Below are 23,112 nucleotides of genomic sequence, written 5' to 3'. Positions count from 1 at the left end.
CGTTCTGTTCCACATATTGCAGAATGCACAATTTGTGGACCGCAAAACATTGCATGGTCGTGGGCATGTAGCCGAAGGGGCACATTTACAAGCTCTCCTGTTTTTAGACGTAAAAGTAGACTGGCGTATTTGATTCCACTGTCAATCTTTTGCCTAGTATTCATTAAAAGTTTCACAGCAGTTAATGAATTCGACTAGGCGTATTGTTATTAGGGCTCATACACACGACCATAGGACTGTTCTATAGAGGCTAGGACGTTCCATTCCGCAAAATGAGTAACGCACTCGGCCGGTATCCGTGTAGGCTACAGTCATGTGCTTGAGGCCTTAGTTTGACCTCTGGTGGTTCTTTTTTAGGGTTCATTCATATGGCCGTATGCTGTTCGCAAAAATGCGGATCAGTTTTTTTGCGGACAGTTCAGCGTGTCCACAAAAAAAAACTGATTGCATTCCGCATTTTTTGCGGACCCATACACTTCAGTGGGGCCTAGGGTTGCCAACTTTCCCAACAAAAAATACCGACCAGATTAAGCCACACCCCAAAGGGTGTGTGGTTGTGGGGCGTGGCTTAACATGGGGTGTTAAGTCGCTATCATACTGTGGCTCCCAATAATATTAATGCCCCCTATTAGTGCCCCCATTAGTGACCCCAGGAAGAATAATGATCCCATTAGTGCCCCCCAGGAAGAATAATGTCCCCCCTTAGTGCCCCCTGCAAGAATAATGCCCCCAGTTATAATAATGCCCCCCATTAGTGCCCCCAGTTACACAAATGCCCCATTAGTTCCCCCAGTTAGAATAATGCCCCCTATTAGTGCCCCCTTCTCTGTTTCTGCAAAAAGAAAGCACTCACCTCCTCAATTTGCTCTAGCGTGATGCCGTCTCGCAGATCCTGTCCTCCAGTCAGCAGCGCGAGCAAATGGAGGAGGTAAGTGATTTTTTTTATTAACACAAGGAAGGGGGGGGAAGGAGGTAAAGGCTGCACTAATGAGCACTCCGCAATGGAAGTGCTCATTAGGCCTCCTGCACACGAACGTGTGCGCCCCGTTGCTGTGCTGCGGCCCTCAAAATGCGTGCGACCATAGGGAAGCAGATCGCGGAACCATTCACTTTAATGGGTCCCCGATCAGGCCGTTCCGCAAAAAGATAGGACATGTTCTATCTTTTTGCAGAAAGGAAGTACGGGATGAAACCCCACGAAAGCACACGGAACGGTGCCCGTGTATTGTTGGGGATTCGCAAACGGGACACCTACGGTCGTGTTCAGGAGGCCTTAGTAGCAGTCCTGTTAGGAAAAACATTACCGGCAACGGCAGGGCCACTAAAATACCAGCCTTGCTGGTAAGATACCAACCGGGTGGCAACCCTAGTGGGACCATGTCCTGATTTTCACTGACAAGTATAGGACATGTTTTATTTGTTTTACGGAGCCATAGAATTGAAGAAAAGGGCCCTGTAGTTAATGGGTCTGCATCTAATCCACAAAAAAACGGATCTGCATTTTTGAAGACAGCATACGGCCATCTGAATGAGCCCTTAGTTAGACAGGTTCATATTAGACTTAGACTGGTCTAATTTATTTACGCCTGAAGAATAGTCGCAGCTGTGCGGAGGAAAAAATATCGCATGTTGACCTGAAAGTGTGACTTTTAATCTAAAAATTAGCACATTACCACTGTTGAATATAAATAAGCTAGCCCTGGAGTGGAGTAAAACTTAGGGTACTTTCACACTTACGTTAAACTTTTCCGGTATTTAGTTCCGTCACAGGAGCTCAATACCGGAAAAATAATTCAGTTTTATCCTAATGCATTCTGAATGGAGAGCAATTTGTTCAGTATGCATCGGGATGTCTTCAGTTCAGTCACTGGACGGTTTTTGGACGGAGAAAATACAGCAGCATGTTGCGGTATTTTCTCAGTCCAAAATTCCGGAACACTTGCCGGAATGCCGGATCCGGCATTATTTTCCATTGAAATGCATTAATGCCGGATCCAGCCCCAAGTGTTCTGGAAAAACGGATCTGGTTTTGCGGTCAGGCCTTTTAAAAATGTGAAAAAGATTAATACTGGATCCGTTTTTCCGGATGACAACCGGAGAGACGGATCTGGTATTGCAATGTAATTGTGACACGGATCCGGATCTGGCGATGGAACTGCCTGCCAGAATCCAACAACGCAAGTGTGAAAGTACCGTTTGACTATTTTTGTGCCTAATTCATGCGTAAAAAAGGCGCACCTACATAAATGGATCGGAAAAAAAGTTACAAAAATTAGACAACTCCTGAATTAGTCTAAAACTTCAAAATAGTCTAACGAGGTGCAAAAGCCTCCAAAACAGGCACAATTTCAGTAGTAAATGCGACTAATAAAAGTAGACAGTCTGAAAACAGCGACTTAAAACAGATGCAAACACAAAATGTGCCCTATGTGGGTCTAAAAACTGTATGCAAATGAGTTCTGTCCTAATGCATTCTGAATGGAGAGCAATCCGTTCAGGATGCATCAGTTCAGTCCCTCTTACGTTTTTTGGCCGGAGAAAATACCGCAGCATGCTGCAGTTTTCTCTCCTGCCAAAAATCCTGAACACTTGCCGGAATGCCGGCATTCATTTCCATTGAAATGTATTAGTGCTGGATCCAGCATTAAGTGTTCCGGCAAAACGGATCCGGATTTCCGGTCTGCGCATGCGCAGACCTTTAAAGATGCAAAAAGGAATAAATACCGGATCCGTTTTTGCAGATAACACCGGAGAGACGAATCCCGTTTTGCAATGCATTTGGATGCGGATCCGTCTGACAAATGCCATCCGTTTGCGTCAGGATTGCCTGCCGGAATCCTCTGCCGCAAGTGTGAAAGTACCCTTACCCACACCTTAGCAGAAATGACTAGGCTCAGAATGAGGCCTCTTGCACACAACCGTATGTATTTTGCAGTCCGCAAAAAAAAAAAAACGGATCTGCAAAAAATACGGATGACGTCCTTGTGCATTCCGTATTTTGCGGAATGTAACAGCTGGTCCCTAATAGAACAGTACTATCCTAATAGGACATGTTCTATTTTTTTGCAGAACAGAAATACGGAAATACGGAAACGGAATGCACACAGAGTACCTTCCGTTATTTAATTTTTTAAACGGAACGGAAAAGGAATGAAAATACGTTTGTGTATCAGGTGCAGCTATAGAGGACGGTAACAGTCTGCGAGTGCTGCTGTGTAGGTAGCATCTCATGTCTTCCCTGCTTGTGTGTGCAGCTTTCACTGCCAGGAGTGCCATGCCTTATGATTGGCGAGCGCTCTCGGATGGAACAGGCCTTCTTCTCTGGAAGCCCTCCCCCACCCACATCCTCCAGCACACAGACAGTCAAGGCTATTATGAAGGGAAATACACTGCTTCAGCAGAGCCTCTCTCCAATTCAGTGTGCTCAGCCCTGAGCAGGGGAAACACTTCTGCCTCCCTGCCCAGCCCCCAGTTACTCCTTTGAAGGAAACTTGGGAGATACTAGGGACTGGTGAGGAGGTGCTGCTTGGATCAGGCATGAGGGGCTTTGAAATCCTTTGAGATAAAGGAAGATTTTATTTCCATTTCCTGGTTTTTACCTCTCATTTAAGCCTTGTTTGCAGAGCGGGGAGGAAGTTGAATGAACAGCTGGGCAGCTGGATATCAGGTATTGCTGAAATCTCTTCACTTATTTGTTTGATTTCTAGAGTAACGTGGACACGAAATATAAGATTAGCCGTCTGCGTCATCTTTTAACTCGGTAGATCCCTAGAGTTGGTGTCCTCTCTCAAGTGGATTAAAAATTTTATATGTGAGACGTGTAATGTCTTTAGGTATTAAACCGGCTCGGCGGGTGATTCGGGGCGCTGGCTTGTGTATTGGACTGGGGCGGCGCGGCATCGAATGACCATCAACGGTGTCGCACTGCAACGTGCCGCGACTGTGACAATCACAGGGAACCCAACATCGTTGGATACTGATATTTTTGGGAGCAAGACGCACAAGACCCTGTTATCATAGACCGCATGGTGCGACACATGTCGCTATGTAACTCCAGAATGTCAGATATATGGAGATATGTACTTATGGCATTGGCACAAAACTAGTTTGATGCCTATGTTCTGACACTTTCAACTTGTCAGGGGAATTTATCAAAACTGGTGCATAGGAAAACTGGTTTAGTTGCCCATAGCAACCAATCAGATTCCACCTTTTCATTTGCTCTGAAAAAAGAAGGGTGGAATCTGAATGGTTGCTATGGGCAACTAAGCCAGTTGCCTTTTGCACCAGTTTTGATGAATCTTCTCCATTGCGTCTTGTCAAGCTTTTCACAGCAGTTATCCACGTGCTTCTATATGAATATCTTAATTCTCCAACCGTTGGCTCACAGCTGTAGTCCATGAAGTGTGGGCAAGGTCCTCCCAGTCTGATACCCCGTGTGCAGTGTGACCTACAGGACCAGCTTTTATCCGGTCCCGAGCACATGTGTTTACTGTTATGCACGCCATCTGTACATGTAGAAAGGAATCATATCGTCGCTCTGTGCCGTCTCATATTTCCAGGCACTGTCTATTAGAAAAGTGGTTTTCTTTTACTCTTGTTTCTCGTTGTTTCCTATTTTCAAACAAAAATGTATAATTTATTTTTTGAGGATTATTAACCTAATTACATAGACTACAGGACTATGCCTCGATAAAAGAGCCTTAGATCCTGTGCATTGCGACTAAATATCTGCAAGTGAATGGCAGGTCGCTCACGGATAGTGTTGAGCGAACTTCTGTTTTAAGTTCGGCGTCCAAAGTTCGGGTTCGGGTTATTGAAGAATCCACGGACCATAATGGAATTTGGAATCCATAATGGAATTCTTCGATAACCCAATGCCTCACTTAAAACACAAGTTTGCTCAACGCTACTCGCGGGACATGCAATTTCTATTTCTGCCCTGGTCATCATAGGCCCGTGATGGATCGTTGGCCTCCTATCTGTTAGGGTAGGTTCACACACCAGTTTTTTGGAGGAGGTTTTGAGGCAGGTTTTTCATCCAAAGCCAGTAGTGGATCCAGAAGGAAGGAGAAGTATAAGTCCTTCCTTTTATATTTCCGATTTCTGTCGAAACCACTTCAGAAAAGTCAACCACCTCCAAAAAAAACTCTGGGGGAGATTTCTCAAAATGATGAAAATCAAAAGTGTCGTAGTTGCCCATAGCAACTACGAGTGAGCGAAGTCGATTCGCATGAAATTTCGTTCCAATACTGTACGGAGCAGGAGCTCCGTACAGTATTAGAATGTATTGGCTCCGATGAGCCGAAGTTATTGCTTCCTGAAGTGTCACGAGACTTTGCATAATAACTTCATAAATTAATTTGTACTGTAAAAAACCATTTCCTGAACTCTGATTCGGTTCCAAGTGGTACCTTGGAATAACTTCGGCTCATCGAAGCCAATACATTCTAATACTGTACAGAGCTCCTGCTCCGTACAGTATTGGAACGAAGTTTTATGCAAATCGACTTTGGATGTTTCATCTGAAGTCAATTCGCTCATCCCTAATAGCAACCAATCAGATACCACCTTTCGTTTTCCAGAGGAACTCAAATGTGGAATCTGATTGGTTGCTTTGTGCAACTAAGGCTACTTTCACACTCGTGTTTTGGCTTTCCATTTGTGAGATCCGTTCAGGGCTCTCACAAGCGGTCCAAAACTGATCAGTTTTGCCCTAATGCATTCTGAATGGAAAAGGATCCGCTCAGAATGCATCAGTTTGCCTCCGCTCCTTCTCCATTCTGCTCTGGAGGCGGACACCAAAACGCTGCCTGCTGATGAAACTGAGCCAAACGGATCCGTCCCCATTGACTTACATTGTGTGTCAGGACGGATCCGCTTGGCTCAGTTTCATCAGCAGGCAGCGTTTTGGTTTTCTATGACACAATCTGGCACAATAGAAAACTGATCCGTCCTCCATTGACTTTCAATAGTGTTCAAGACGGATCCGTCTTTTTGCTATGTTAAAGATAGTACAAACGGATCCGTTCTGATCGGATGCAAACGTTTGTATTATCTGAACGGATCCGTCTGTGCAGATCCATGATGGATCCACACCAAATGGGAGTGTTCCTTTACATCAGTTTGGATTAATCTACCCCTCTATGTGAACCTACCCTAAAAGATAAGCCTGTGATGGCCTCCTATGACTCTGTGTGAACCTGCGCTTATGGAGCTTCTTTGGAATACCAAAGCCCAAACTCCAGTCATTATTTGTTCTCTTGAACTTGGGTCATGATTTGGTAAAAAAGCTGGTTAATTCGCTTCTCCCCTCCCAGGAGCGCAGCTCATCTATTTAAACATTATTCCAAGTTTTTGTCCTAATTTTTTTTAAGGCTCTACTTACTGTTGACGGCTACTTTGTAGTGCAATGTTTGCTTCCAGCAGGAAGGGGGTTAAATGATATGCAATGTTAATGAAGTGGGTTTTGCAATGTGAAGTTAGCATTAGCTGGGTACACGGCCAGATCAGTAACGCATGGCTCAGAAGACATTCACAAGTCAGCCTGAAAGTTTTCCCACACTGAATACTGCCCACCACTCACAAACCTCTTTGTAACCCTCCCAACCCCCTGCATCAGCTATTGTGGTTGTGGCTTTCCTCCTGTCACCCTTTCTTGTGCTGAAACTCTACACCCTACCCTTTATTCACTGCTCATCCTTTTATCCTGGAGACCAGGGGCGGACACAGACAGCAGAGGGCCCCTGTGCAAAGAATGTGTCTGGCCCCCAACCCCCCCCCCCCCCCCCCAAGCCAAATTCACAACCTAACCTATTCCGTCCTAACATTACTTATAGCAATACAAAACATACAGGGTAAGGCTACTTTCACACCTGCAGCACTACGCTCCGGCCACCTGATCCGGCAGAAAATGCAAGGAATCGGCTGCAGTGCCGGTTCTAGGTGAAATGGGGCCCTGGGGCGAAAAACAATAACGCTCCCCCCCCCCATCACTACAGAAATACAGCGCCCCATACCTCTTACATCCAGTGAAGTCTCCTTTGATGTAGATGTTTTCTGTCCTCGTCTTCTTCTTTCAGACCTTTCATCATCCTACTACCCCCAATACTGTGCCACTGTGCTCCCCAATACTATACTGCAGAAACAGATAATACCCCTGATAATACTAGTACCACACAGAGGCCCCCCCCCCATATAAAATACCCCTTCTTTGTGGCCTCAGTAAAAGCCCCCATAGTGCCCCATAATAATGTGCTGTTAACAAGTGCCTCTCCATGCCCCCCCCATGTGCCGGTAACAAGTGCCTCTCCATGCCCCCCCCATGTGCCGGTAACAAGTGCCTCTCCATGCCCCCCCCATGTGCCGGTAACAAGTGCCTCTCCATGCCCCCCCCATGTGCCGGTAACAGATAGTCCGGTATAAAAATAAACACTTATACTTACCTCCATCACGATGCGATGCAGGCCTCTTCTGGCCTGTGTCCCACGCTGTACGGCTCAGGCGGCGCTATGACGCGCCGCCTGCACGGACCTCTGATAGGCTGCGGGCCTTGTGCCGGCAGCCTATCAGAGAAACAGGGAAGGGAGACGCCTCTCCCTCCCCTGCCCTACAGCACAGTCATCTGTATTGCTGTCCTGAGGACGGCGATACAGATGACTGTGGAGATGAACGCTTCCACAATGGAAGCGTTCATCTCCCTGTGACCTGCTGCCGCGGGCCCCCTTTCAGGAGCCACCAGCACGAGGCCTCACAAAAAAAAAAAAAAAACGGGAACGGCCGTTGTCGGGTGGTGGGCTTGGGGGCCCCTAAGGACTCGGGGGCCCGGGGGCAATTGCCTCCCTTGCCTATATGGAAGCGCCGGCCCTGATCGGCTGGACACAAACCACAGCATGCCAGAATCGCTAAAGCAGATGTTAAAGTAGCCTAATACAGCGCCCCATACCTCTTCTATCCAGTGACGTCTTCTTTGATGTAGATGTTCTCTGTCCTCATCTTCTCCTTTCAGACCAGACCGCCAGGATTATTTTTCAGCCATCTCTTCTCTCTGCAGAGTTTGACAGACAGACATCTTAGTCTCCTACTTTTCCATCATCCTCCCACCTTCTGAACACCCCATCCTGCCACCCCCAATACTGTGCCCGCTGTGCACCCTATACATCACAGATAGTTCCCCTTCAATAATTATTGGCACAAAGTGTCCTAAAAAATAACTGTGCCTAGGAAACAGTGTCCCTGACACTAATAGTGTAAACATAATGTTCCCCAAAACTAATTGTGCTAAGCTGATACCGTGCCAGGGTGCCCCCCACAGTAATACTGCTCCCCAAAGTCCCACCAATACAAATAATTATCTACCAGACAACACGTAGTAGTAATAGTGCCCCTACAGTAATAAACTATGTCCCAGAAGTAATAATGCTCCCATAGTCCTCATACTAGTATTCATGTTCCTCGTAGTCCCTCAACTGTATTAAAGCCCACCATAATGCTCCCGGTAGTAATAATACTCTTTATAACGTGTTACAGTAAAAATAAAAATGCCCTGTCCTTGAGGCCAATTGAGTGGAGCATGGTGAGGAGGAGTTTATGGTCTACGGTATCAAACGCTGCAGAGAGATCCAGCAGAATCAGTAGAGAATAGTTACCATTTCTTTTTGCTGTTAGGAGATTGTTAGACACTTTAGTAAGGGCAGTTTCTGTAGAGTGAAGAGGGCAAAAGACAGATTGTAAGGGGTCAATAAGAGAGTTTGCCGAGAGATAGCTTACTAAGCGAGAGTAGACATTCAAGGAGTTTAGAGATAAAGGGGAGGTAAGAAACAGGTTGGTAGTTAGCAGCACAGGTCGGGTCAAGAAATGGTTTCTTTAGTAGTGGGGTTATAATAGAGTGTTTGAAAGAGGAGGGAAAGATACCAGAAGAGAGAGAGAGAGAGAGAGAGAGGTTAAAAATTGTAGTTAGGTGAGTGATGACAGCCGGGGAGAGGGACTGGAGTAGGTGTGATGGAATAGGATCACTGCTACAGGTTGTGGGTCGAGATGAAGAGAGAAGCCTGGAGACTTCTTCCTCTGTTATAGGGTCAAAAGAGGAGAGAGAGCATGTGGAAGAATTGGAGGGAGGAGGATTGAAATTATTTGGGGACTGGGAGATTATTTCCTGCCGGATACTGCCAATCTTGTCTCTGAAGTAAGTGGCCATGCCATCAGCGCAGTGACAGGTTCTGGAACTTTAGGGCTTAGAAGGGAATGGAAAGTGTAAGAGTCATTTTGGGTTATTTGAGAGTGAGGAGATGAGAGGTGAAGTACTTTTGTTTGGCAATGTTGAGAGCCAAATTGTATGTTTTGAGCATAAATTTATAATGGAGCAAGTCTGCTGGTATTCGTGATTTTCTCCATAAGCGTTCTGGAGCAGCGCTGTAGAAAATGTGTTTCAGGTGTGTGCCAGGGTTGCCGTGTTCTGTGTCGAGAGGATTGGATTGATAATGGAGCAACTTCATCTAGGGTGGTTTTGAGGGTCTGGTTGTAATGATTGGCAGCCGAGTCTGGACAGGGGAGGGAAGTGATTGGGGTAAGAGCTAGTTGTAGGGTGTTAATAAATTGCTGGCAGTTAATGGTGTGTAGGTCTCTGTAGATGTTAAAAGTAGGATTGCCATGAGAAAAGTTAGAGGTCTTTATGGTAAATGAAAGAAGATTGTGGTCAGAAAGTAGGAAGGATAAGTTACTAAAGTTTGAGACTGAGCAATAACAGAAGAAGACTAGATCAAGTATATTGCCCTGTTCATGCATGGCAGAGGAAGTAAGTTGTGATAGGCCAAGAGAGGAAGTTAAGGAAAGAAAGTGAGCGGCTTATGGGGAGATAGGATCATCAATGGGGATATTAAAATCACCCATAATAAGAGTTGGTGATACAGAAGATAGGAAGTGAGGAAGCCAAGCTGCAAAATTATCCAGAAATTGGTGGGGGGAGCCTGGGGGATGATAGACAACTGCAACTCTGAAGGGGAATAGATGGAAGAGTCTAATGGTGTGAACCTCAAAAGAGGGGAATGTGAGAGAATAGCTAAACACCTTGAACTCCTGCCAAGACACACATAGCATATCATGGTTATATTTTATCCATCAAATGCTTGTACCCTGGCTGCATTTTAGCGTTTATATTATACGACCACACAGCACAGATGTGAACCCGGTCGGGTGGCAGCCAGTTGCAGTCAAGAACCGTGCGGCCAATTAGGCCACAGCTGCCTGATATTTAATTAATGAAGACCGCATTGTATAGGCAGTCTGAATTCTTAATGGCCGCATGGTGTTGAAAGTACCGTGCGGCCATCAAGAATTCAGACTGCCTATACAATGCAGTCTTCATTACCTAAATATCAGACAGCTGCAGCCTAATTGGCTGCGAGGTACTTGACCACAGCTGGCTGCAACCCGGCTGGATCATGATCGCTCCAAGTGATCGTATCTTAACAGCCGCGCTCCATGGTTCCACTGAAGGTTCTATGGTGATCTAAGTTTGGTTCAGTAGAACCGTGACCCTGTACCCTTCTGCAATGAATGGAGGAACCCCTCTGCAATGAATGGAGCAGCAGGTCGGGCATGCAAACTGATACTCCATTCATACTCCATTCATGTCGTATTCATACTCCATTTATGTCTATGAAAATAGCCGAGCCCTGTGCTCATGAATGGTTGGGGTAAGACCCCCACCAATCTAATAGTTATCACATATCCTATGGATAGAGGGTAATGTCTCACAACCAGTATACCCCTTTAATGAGAAGAGGGGGTTTAGTCCCTGCCAGACACTTCTAGTGGCAAACTTGGCACCTAGATTTTGGTGTAAATTTGGCACATCTAGGTTTAGAGAAATCATGTGTGTCTAGCCTGACAAGGAGGCTTGGCTTTGCTGGGACATGGGGCATGGCCTAATATGCTATGCACCATTTTACGCCAAAATTGAACCACAATTCTGGTGAAAAATTATAATTGTTATAGAATTAGACAATTATCTAACCATGCACCACGTTTATCATCCAGCCTGAGTCCCTGGTGCAGGTCTAGACAGCTTACCTGTTTCCGCCATCTATAGGGTTAGTAATCCTGCCACATAGTGTCTATTGGAATAGTTTATTTCAAAACCAATGAGGCCGGGAAGTTGCTGTAGACTTTTGATCAGCTGCCTCAAAAAAGGGACATTTTCAGGAAATCGGTGGATGATGTAAGCAGCTTTCTGTTTTGCAGAACTTTGAGAGTATTTGCTGCAAGGAAGTTGGAAACCAGACGCTGTTATCTACTAGAGTGCACCGATGAGCAAGGAATATAATGGCTAAAATGCATTCTTCTCCTTTTCTAAAGACTGAAATACTGCACAGGAGTTTTACACTTGACCAACAAGTCATCACTGAACACACCACAATGCAAGTGAATGCAACTTTCAAAACTCCATTTATAGGCTGTGAAGATTGTAGTACCTGCATCTTGGCTGATCATATAAAAGTGACTGTGGAAAACGTGGTGGAAGATTACTGCAAACATCCGCACTGTGAACGCACACCCCTAGAGTACCACCACACATCGTGGTAGGTTGCAACACAGCTATGGCAGTAAAGGCCACAGCGGGCCCTAATTAAACTAGGACTGCACTGTTAATGGCCGCGGGGCACCTGCAATACCGCACGGCCATTAACAATGCAGACCGACGAAGGCTCGGTTCAAATCATGTTTTTGTCATACATTTAACTTTTTTTTTTAAATGTATATGTTAACGGATGCCTCAGACAGATGCTGCTGGGACCAGCACCTATATCGAGAACGGAGTGGGGAAAGTGGTGGCTGGAGGACCCCAGGTTTCACTTTCACTGAACATATATAAATATATAAAAGCTATATACTCCGTCAGCATCCCATTAGTTTTCTATGCTGTGAATTTCTGGTAGCAGCAGCATTAGTAATCAGTCATGTGTCATACTGAGCCACAGGTGTGTCCATATATCTTAAAGGGGCTTTACAGCTAAGCATCCTTTAAATCTTCTGATCCTTAGTGATATCCCTGATATTTAGCAGAATTAGAGGCTAAAAGTATCTGTGTGACTTCCAGATCATTAAATGCATTTACTGTTTATGGGGAGTATTTTGGTTTAGGTCGGGGTATGGTGGGATGAAAGAAACCATTATGCCCTAAACTGAAAGACGTCACTGGTTTCTTAAAGAGGACCTGCCATGCCCTCTCAGGACTCCACACGCTTCTTAAATGTGCGGCTGCCTGTCCTGTTCAGTAACTATTGAGCAGCAAAACTAACACCAGAGAGGCTCCAAGAAAAGGAAAACCAGTGTAGGAGTCATGAAAGATGTGGGCATGATAGGGAAGGGGATTTACATGTCATTACTTCTATAGCAGATCCGCAAACAACGGTTCATTCCTCATGTTAGTATAGTGGTCCGTGTTCATCAATCCTGTGTGCCCAGAATACAATGTAAGGTCTCATGAACACAACCGTTGTGGTCTGCAATGCATGGGCAACGACCATGTGCCTGCCGTCTGCGAATACGGTCCCATTCACTTGAATGGGGTCCGCTATCCGCATCGGGCGGTTTGTGCCCCAAAAAAGGAGTGCATGCACTACTTTTTTGTGTTGCGGAGGCACGGACAGAGAACCCACAGAAGTACTCCGTAGTGCCTCCATTCCGCACCGTATCTTCCAGATTCCGGACCCATTTTATTGTGGGCCGCAATACAGGCACAGACCTGCTACAGTTGTGTGCATGAGGTCTTAAAGTACTATTCCAGGCTCGTTAGCCCTCATCAGTGCAGTGTTTATGGTACTACCTCGGGTAGTAGTGATCCTCAAGCAATAGAATTAGGGGGTCATTTATTAAGACCAGAGTTTTAGACGCCGGTCTTAATAACCCCTATATGTCTGTCACAACCTTTGATTCCTTTTTTTTCTCCTTTTTTCCTTTCAAAATAAATCTCTTCTAATTGGTACAGTATAAGATTAAAGGGGTTGTCCTGGTGTTTAATATTGATAACCTATCATCGGGATAGATCATAAATATCTGATTAGTGGATGTCCGACATACGGCACCCGCAACAATCAGCTTACCACTTAAAGGGGCCTGAGCCTCGCCTACACCATGTGATGAACATCACTCGCCTAGTAGGAGGCCTCTTAAAACATCTGGTTGGTAGGGGTGTCGGGAGTTGAATTCCCCCCCCCCCCCCCCCCCCACCGATCTGATATTTGTGACCTATCCTGAGGATGAATGAAGAAATCTACAGGAAATCTGAGCTTAGGCATACGGGATGCCAGAGGATGCACCTAGTTTATTAAGAGGTTTGAGCCGAGACATAAATTAGATGCTTTCTCCAGCAGCACAGGAGATACTGTATCAAGACTGACGTAGAAAATACCATTCTCTATAAATCTCCCCCAAAGTATTATGTAGCAGTTTGGATTTAGCTACATATATCTGGGAAAGATATTTAAAGGGGGTTATCCCTGTCCTGCTCTGTGCCTTTTTTAATTTTGGAAAACACCTTTAATAACAGTGGTACCCCCTTGAGCAGGTGTGGTTGGTGTACCACACCTCTCTGGCTTGCCTAGATCATAAGAATGTAAGAACATATAAACTAGAAGTTTACTTGACTTGAACCAATTGTTTAAATTCTGTACGCTTGACAGATGTAGCTGTATGAGCTCAGAAGCACTACTTTTACTGGAAAAGAGACCAGTTTCATGGACCATTTGTAACACGGGACCTACAAGGTCTTGGGTAAACATAGTACTGGAAAAAGAAGCCCTGTGTTGTTTCCCAACTTTCTAATCAGACAGTGGTGGCGTACTATGAATAGAAATAAATTGCAGCGTTCACTTTCAAAATAGGCAGTTCCTTTGTCCGACCGTGTCTGACGGTGTCATGCTCTGCAGCCTCGTGCTGTACTTCCCTTCAGTCTCTGAAGATGGATCAACAGCGAGTAATCTAAGGCCAGGATGATATGAAATAGGCCACCAGAAAAGAATACAACATATTGCCATCTAATTGACATTTTAGAATTCACAGCTGCAAAATATTCAGGATAAGCTGAATAAGACGAGCATTTCCAGCTATTTGTTCAGAATTTCTTTCAGGTATTTGCCCTAGGAGGACAACATTATATTTTTGGTCCTAGTACATATCTGATCGCAGATCTTTCACTGACCTCAGTGATTATAGCTGTTCTCTGGGACCCAGAGAACAGGGCCCCCAAAGTGAAGGAGACCACACCCAAAGTATTCTCCTTGCCTGGCTATTTTTTGGAAGTGTCATAGCACTGAATGGATGGCAAGCCTTACACCTCTCGCCATTCACCACTATGTAGCAGCCGGGAAAAATTTGAGCCAGTGCTTGGCTACTTTTGGCACACCTATAGCGGTGAACGGAGGGTGAGCGCACATGTGCAGCCTGCTCTTCTTTCATTTCAGAGACCCCATTTAAAGATAGGTTTGTGACCTGCAACTATCTGACATTTCTGGCATATCCTAGTGATATGCCACAAACGATCTTTAGATAGCTGTTGTGCATCTGTTCATTCAATTGACAACTATTCTGTCTGACCGCCTACCGTACTCATGAACCATTGGGTTGGTTGACCATCAATGTGTTCTCAACAGGGAGAGGTGAATAAATTGCTGACAGGCATTCTAATAGTGGTGTGTCTCCTTTAACATCAAAAGGATAAAGCATGTTGAAAGCCAGCATGTCGGACACCCCCATACAGGGGCGGATTGGGAACTCAAAGTGGCCCTGGAAAAAACACGTAGAAGTGGCCCCATGTTGTAGGCGGGGCCAAACTGACAGAAGTTGTGTCCGAGCCAAGTAGGTGGGTTTTTATCTGTAGTTTTTATTGATACCATTTTGGAATATGCCTTTTTGATCATTTTTTAATTCAGTTTTATTGGGAGATGAAGCAACAAAAAACGCTGCAGTTTTGATTATTTTTATTTATTTTTTCATTATGAAATTCACCATACGGAATAAAATAGTACGGACAATGATCTTAATTTTTTGTTTTTTTGTTATTAAAGAGGAGCTTTCATGGATCTAGACTTTATAAACTAAGTTTCAGGGTATGTAGGGCATACAGCGGGGATCTAATAGCGCTTACTATTTTTTCTGGGAGCCGCTCCATTCGCCTGCTGTGGCTCCCGTTAAATTCTCCCGCCCTGTATGCTAATTTTCGCATTGGTACAGGGAGGAGGAGACTGCCCTGTTTCTCAATGGGAGTCTCCTCCTCCCTGGCTGTGAGCTGTCAAATCGCAGTTTATAAACATTTATATATGTAAGGGGTCATGCACACAAACGTATTTTCTTTCCATGTCCATTCAGTTTTTTTGCGGACTGTATGCGGAACCATTCCCCCTAAATGGGTCCGCAGAAAAAACAGAAGTTACTCCTTGTGCATTCCGTTTTTCCGTTTATGGACAAGGATAGTACTGTTCTATGAAGGGCCAACTGTTCCGTTCTGCAAAATATGGAATGCACACGGATTTCATCTGTATTTTTTGCGGATCAGTTTTTTTTTTTGGACTGCAAAATACATACGTTCGTGTGCATAAGTCCTAATAGAGAGCAAAATTTTTTAATTTTTTAATTTTGCTCCATTACATTTTTGTGATTACTAAATAAACCAATCTTTTTCTGCTACCCCAGGACTTGTGTAGAAGACTACTGCCTTACCAGCTGTGCTACACTGTGACTTGCTGATCTAATTTTTCTAATTAAAATGTACTGGTTGTGACACAGTGAGGGGTTGTGTCTGGCAAGGCAGGTATTTTCCTCCCAGCATGTGCAGCTGGGCTGGTTTCCAGCCAGGTGAGGTCAAATACCGGACCGGAATTTAATTGCCGGTCCGGGTTTTGGCAGCACCTGGCTGTCCTTAAATAGGCAGCTGGGCTCAGCAGAGATGTCGGCTTTTTGGGATCTGAGGCTTTGTGCCGTGCTGGAGGGCTGAGAGCCGCATGCTGGGGAAACAGGCCCCCTAAAGCCTGCTGTGGACTACTGGAGGCAGAACTGCCAGCAAGGTGACTTGTGTTAGATGAACTTTCCATTGTGTGTGAATTAACACCAAGACTGCAAAGTTACGTGCTCTTTTGTGCAATTGCCTCAAATGTGAATAAACACTGACGTTTTGAGTTAAGAACTTGTATTTTGCCTCTGTACTGAGCCCGCTTAACCTATCTACCAGAGCGAAACCCCACATGGTATATAGAGCATTGTACAAGAATACTGTTGAATGTTTTATTTAGAGAAAATCTTTCCTCCATCAGCGGTGTACCCTGTAGTACATTGGTAAGGTGTAGGTTTTCCATACGCAAGATTTGTGGGTTTGAATCCGCAGAAGTTCAGTATATTTAGTAATCACCAAAATATAATGGAGCTAAATAAATTACAATATACATACTATTGTGTGTATAGATAGTTATTGTGATTTTATTTTGCTCCATTACATTTTTGTGATTATGAAATAAATTTGACTTATATTGTTTATACCAATGTCCTGGTATACAGAGATGCATCTGTAGATACCAATACATTGTACATTCATACTAATGAAGGTTTGTAACGAGAAATTCTTCCAGTAGATAACTGTGTACTTTGTAGCACAACTGGTAAGGCTTCTGTCTCTCAAACAGGAGGTTGTGAGTTTGAACCCCTCTGGTAATAGTTTAAAAGTTAGAGACCGTAAACATTTAAAATATACAGGGGTATCCTCATATACAGGGGTAGAATGCTAACAGTGAGAAGAAGAAAGGTGGGTTATTGGTGGCTCACCTGGTCTATACAATGGGTAGGTGCTCTGGTTCTGAACTGACTCACCCGGTCAGAAAAGGCGGTTTATAACAGTAATGTATATAGTGAAGGACCGGCACTCTACATCTATCAGTAACGCTAAGTAAGCAGTATACACAGATGGTATTAAAAAAATGTATTTATTTTTTATAAAAATACGTTTAGGAGCATAAAAAGTATATAGAAGTTCTAAGGATGTAGAAGTTCTAGAGGATGAGATTCGAAATTATATATAAGAATCTTCTGAGGGATAAAGTTCAAAAAATTAATAGAATAAAAAATATATAAGATCATAGGCAGCGGTGGAGGTGCACAGTAGAAATTGCGCAGGCGGCAGTGTGACAATGCGGTGATTGTCAGATGGTGACAATACAGTGGTTGTCTGGTGGTAGTTTTCACCTACTGTAGGTACAATATATGGCTCTGTCCATTTGTGTACAGTTCATCAAAATGAAAAAATGTGGGAGTAAATATGTATAGGCAGACCGGAAAAAGATAAGTAAAAAGGTATGTAAAAAGGTCTATATAAACGAAAAAAACATATATGAATATATGAATAAAAATGAAAAAGTTTGTAGCAGTCAGGTGCTGGGCTTAGTGTGGCATCCCACACATTAGAAAGAGCTGCACCCTGACTGTGTACCTTCTTTGTGAGGTTTTGGATGTCCCGGCTGTTGGAGCGATCTCAATGCGCTCTGTTGTGTCTGTTTCCCGGTCTTCTCGGCGTGCCGCGTGGGTATGACGTCACTTCTTTGGCGTCTCGCTTGTCCTAGTCGGACTTGGTTGAAGACTTTCGCTGGGGGTCTTTGTCGGTTGTTGGGAAGCGCTTCCAGGGTAGAATTCTTTTGGCAGTTAATAGAGGGAGGTCACTGGTGACCTCCCTCTATTAACTGCCAAAAGAATTCTACCCTGGAAGCGCTTCCCAACAACCGACAAAGACCCCCAGCGAAAGTCTTCAACCAAGTCCGACTAGGACAAGCGAGACGCCAAAGAAGTGACGTCATACCCACGCGGCACGCCGAGAAGACCGGGAAACAGACACAACAGAGCGCATTGAGATCGCTCCAACAGCCGGGACATCCAAAACCTCACAAAGAAGGTACACAGTCAGGGTGCAGCTCTTTCTAATGTGTGGGACGCCACACTAAGCCCAGCACCTGACTGCTACAAACTTTTTCATTTTTATTCATATATGTTTTTTTCGTTTATATAGACCTTTTTACATACCTTTTTACTTATCTTTTTCCGGTCTGCCTATACATATTTACTCCCACATTTTTTCATTTTGATGAACTGTACACAAATGGACAGAGCCATATATTGTACCTACAGTAGGTGAAAACTACCACCAGACAACCACTGTATTGTCACCATCTGACAATCACCGCATTGTCACACTGCCGCCTGCGCAATTTCTACTGTGCACCTCCACCGCTGCCTATGATCTTATATATTTTTTATTCTATTAATTTTTTGAACTTTATCCCTCAGAAGATTCTTATATATAATTTCGAATCTCATCCTCTAGAACTTCTACATCCTTAGAACTTCTATATACTTTTTATGCTCCTAAACGTATTTTTATAAAAAATAAATACATTTTTTTAATACCATCTGTGTATACTGCTTACTTAGCGTTACTGATAGATGTAGAGTGCCGGTCCTTCACTATATACAGAATGCTAACAGTGTTTGGGGATACCCCCATATATATGGAGTTAGTTAGTTAAGGAGTGGATGAGATGTTCTCAGGCCAGTGCCCCCTGCAGCCTTCCGGTCGGGCATGCGTGCGGCTGCTCCATTCATTTCTATGGGAATTCCGGAGATAGCCGAGAGCTGTACTCAACTATCTCTGTAAATGTCATAGAAATGAATAGAGTGGCTGCATGCATGTCTGACTAGCCACTTTATTCATTCCAGGGGGGCTGCAGGGTATATGGGGCCCCTGTTCTGATGATCGTGGGGGTCCCAGCAGTAGGACCCCCACCGATCTAATACTTTTAACAACCAGAATACCCTTTTAATAAAGCATCTGCAACCTGTGGATTTCACCCTTTGCAATGCATACAGTGAAATCTGTGGCAAATCTGCAGATTAAATTCCACCCCATGTGATTGCATTCTGCAATCCGACATGTGATGCAATTCTGTTTTTTCTTTAGCATGCAAACAATTCATTTATGACATTGATTAGGACAGGACAATGAGGTCATTCATTCCAGTGATTACCTAAAATGACTTTATTCATCCACAGAAAATGCGCCTGTCTGATCTTTATGATGGCAGTGATTACAAGGAGGAAATCTAGTCACACTGGACTAAAAATCATACAAACCAACACAGGGCAGATTTGCGTCAGAAATTTCTGCGACTGAAAATATCCATTCCATAAGTGTGGCCATTTCTGTTGCATGTACATAGATTTCTGCGTGACCCATTCAGATGAATCCCAGTGACAAATGACTGCTACAAACTCTGCAATGTGTGGATATACCCCCTAGGACACCTTTACACACACACACTTCTCTTCAGTGTTTTGAAACACATTAAAAAATAAAAAAGACCATGCATTTCAAATGATTTTAACAACATTTTGGTGAGATTTTTTGAAAAAAATTGTGACAGTTTGTACATGCTTTTTTTCTGGTGTTTTTCGAAGTCCTATAAGGAAGCCTTATAAAACATCCCTAGAGTATACAGAATTTTGGGAAAAAATGCAATAGACTCCAAAAAAACAAGAAGAAGCAGAACGCTTTGTATGTAGACTTAAAGGGGTTATACAATACTAAAATAGTGACCCAGACCTGCCTGAGCCAGGGAGGGGGTCATGCTTACCTATCCCCACCACTGGATACGGCCTCTTGGGCTCCCGAGCCGGCAGTTCTTCTCCCACATGTGCCGAGGACAACATCACAGGCTGCAACAGTGACCTGCTCCCCCGACATCATATGTGATTAGATATTGATGAATTATCCTTAGGGTGGTCCAACATCTAACACCTCTTCTGGTCAGCTGTTCGCAACAGGCACCAGAACTAATACAGAGAATGGAGCAGGAAGCACATTAGTGGCTGTGCTGGGTCACTGTATTTCATTCACATTCATCAATATTTTTAACAAAAAAAAAACAAAACTTTAAGGTGCTGATACACATTTAGGAAAATGTTGACAAAATCCACCAATGTAGCAGTATTGGTCAACCATCTAATCTAATCTGAGTCACCAGATTCATTTCTGAGAGCAGGTGTTGAGGGAAAGACTGGATATGTTGGATTTCCATTATTCCCTCCAACCCATTGAAAACACCTGCAAACTCAAGCCAAGCATGTACTGTATTTGTATAGAGGAGTTAAGACGGATAGCTGTTGGCCAATATATGCAATCATTTAGCCAACTGCTATCTTCAGCTGTATGGGAAGCTTTACTGGCAGATAATGGTCTTTGGTGCAGATGTTTTAGGCTTGTGCTTCTCAGAGTTTGATTTACTAATCCTGTCTAAAATGTAGTTTAAAATTAGATGGGCAGTCTAAAGATCTGCTGACTTTATCACAGTGAGTCAAGCTGGACAGTAAATTTGGTGCACAGCTAGACACTTTTTAATGTTATATCCTGTGTTGGTTGACTGGATTTGCAATAGAGTTTTTTGTGTCAAGATTTTGGTGCAAAATAGCACATCTTAAGCTTCAAAAATTGCTTAAAAATTGTGCCACATTTTGTAACAAATCATGCCAAAATTTGGGTGCAGCCATAATTGTAAATTTGGGCATGAAACTTTTTGTAATGCAATTGTTTAAGGGTACTCTCACACTAGCGTTTTTCTTTTCCGGCATAGAGTTCCGTCCTAGAGGCTCTATACCGGAAAAGAACTGATCAGTTTTATCCCCATGCATTCTGAATGGAGAGTAATCCGTTCAGGATGCATCAGGATGTCTTCAGTTCAGTCTTTTTGACTTTTCTGGATGGAGATAATACCGCAGCATGCTGCGGTTTTATCTCCGGCCCAAAAAACAGAACACTTGCCTGAATGCCGGATCCAGCATTTTTTTCCCGTAGGTATGTATTAGAGTCGTCATTCAAATTGCCGCATCGACGGATCCGGTATTCCGGTGTGCGCATGCGCAGACCTTTAAAAATGTGAAAAAATAAATACTGGATCCGTTTTGCCTGATGACACTGGAAAAACTGATCCGGTATTGCAATGCATTTTTCTGACTGATCAGGATCCTGATCAGTCTGAAAAATGCCTGATCAGTCAGAAAAAATTACATGCGTTTGCATACAGTTTGCCTGATCAGGCAGGCAGTTAAGGCAATGGAACTGCCTGCCGGAATCAAACAACGCAAGTGTGAAAGTAAGGCCTCCTGCAAACAACCGTGGGGCCACAGTGCCCATGTTTCAATCTGCAGGTCCCCAATACACTGGCATCGGCCATGTGCATTCTGCATCGCGGTTTGGATCTATTGACTTCTGTGGGGTCCGCAAGATACGGTGAAAGGTAGGACATGACCTATATAGACCAAGGGAAGGCTTGCATGTGTTTCCGTGGGCTTCCATATCCATGCCTCCACAACGCAAAATATAGGTCATGTCCTATCTTTCGCCACATCTTGCGGATCATGGACCCCTTGAAGTCAGAGTGCACATGGCTGGTGAGGGTTTTTTGCAGTTTGCAACTCTGGCACAGCGGCACCACGGTTGTGCGCAGGAAGCCTTAGGCTAGGTTCCCATCTTTGGCAGGTAACTCCAGTAGAGGAACATTTATAGTGAATTGGGAGCCAACGGTGTCGGGCTATGCCTGGTACAGTAGCGCTGTTATTCTGCTCCTCTGCTGGAACAGACTACCGGTGTATCCTGCCGCAATTGTGAACCTACCCTAATTTTAACTATTGAGCTATTTCTTTATTCTAAAATAATACCTTGATTGACATGCAATCTTGTGGCCTGCAGCTGTCACTTGAAATCAGTTATGCTGTAAAACATTTTCATGCAGCTCAGGCTTAAAGTCTATTTCAGTGAAATGCTATTTAGAAGATCGGGACTGGCAAGGGCTTATTCACACCAATTTAGAAAATTGCAACAAAAACCACAATATGACCGTGCCATGTAAATGTACCCTAACTGTTAGGAATCAGATTGTAAAAACTGCATGTTACTAGCAACCTGATGGTTTACTCATCGCTTATTGCATCCTTTATTGTTGTTATTATTATGCATTAGATTTTGTCAGACATTTCCTTCATGGCTTGTTGTGACCTCCTTGTGGTTTGTGAAGTCTATCGTTTCTCATGTCTGTTTATGGGATGATGTTTTCTACAGCTATACCATGTTTTACGCTGTCAGTTTCTTGGATCACTTTGTTACTTTTGAGCAAGTTTGAGTCTGACCTGCATTGTTCTCTCGAGTGCGTGGTGCTGCCTGGGGCGGTTTTCTGTTTCAGAAGTCTCCTGACAAAGTTTGAATCTACAAAGAAAGTCTGCTTATTAAATATTACAAACATGATCATTGTGTGGCTTAAACTTGTTTGGTGGCGGATTATTGAATGATCTTCATGAAAGCTATTTTGCAGACAAACCTTGTAAGTGACGGAACGTGGTGCTCTTTTAACTATTGGTTACCAGGCTTTTCAGTTGTTCCCAAAAGTCCTCTATTTTCCCTGACTCAATAAAAGATGACACATGTATTAATGTATTAATACTGTGCACTAGTCTCTTTTCCAGCACAGCATGCAGATTTATCTACATGATATGTGGATATCTTGTGGAGGTGTATACAATGCTAAGCCGGCCTACCACTGTTTTCCACTGTCCTTCTTAGGGTAGATTCACATCACCGTTTCGTTTTCCATTCTTCTGATCAGTCAGAAGAACAGAAAACAAACAGAAAAGTATCCTTTATTTTGAACATCCGTTATGTTTATTTTTGCATCCATTTTATCCATTTCCGTCTGAGATCTGTTATTTTCGAAGGAAGAAAAAGTCCCCTATGAAGGACTCTTAATTAGTGTTGATCGAGCACCAAAGTCTAGAACCCCAGGCACTCCCTGTTCTGAAGAGGGAAGGTTGTTTGGACTCTAGTTCGACTTAGGAGTCCCTGCTCTGACTCCATATATAGCTATGTCATATATGGAGTCTGCCGGGATTCGAACTCACAACCTTCTGTATTAGAGGCAAGGCACTTAACCACTCAGCTATAATAGCTGCATAGCCAGTTTCTTAAAAAAATAAAAAATATAAATAAATATATATATAAATTATATGAGTCTTCTACTGTACTGTACTTCTACT

General features: G+C 43.8%; 1 protein-coding gene across 2 annotated transcripts in view; it reads left to right on the top strand.

Moving 5' to 3' along the window:
* Positions 1-23,112, top strand: part of PALD1 (phosphatase domain containing paladin 1) — a 323,151-nt gene that overhangs the window by 53,381 nt on the left and 246,658 nt on the right. The window contains exon 1 of one of the 2 annotated variants that reach the window (XM_040439041.1): positions 3,381-3,667. The exons of the other annotated variant lie outside the window; for it this stretch is intronic. The gene's annotated coding sequence lies outside the window, so the exon portion shown is untranslated. Of the gene's footprint in view, positions 1-3,380; positions 3,668-23,112 lie in introns of those variants that run through there. 2 annotated transcript variants of the gene reach the window in all.

Source organism: Bufo bufo, chromosome 6 (genome assembly GCF_905171765.1).
Source record: "Bufo bufo chromosome 6, aBufBuf1.1, whole genome shotgun sequence".
NCBI classification, from domain to species: Eukaryota; Metazoa; Chordata; class Amphibia; order Anura; family Bufonidae; genus Bufo; species Bufo bufo.
The sequence above is the reverse complement of the archived record's forward strand: the minus strand, read 5'-3'. Positions and strand labels throughout refer to the sequence as shown.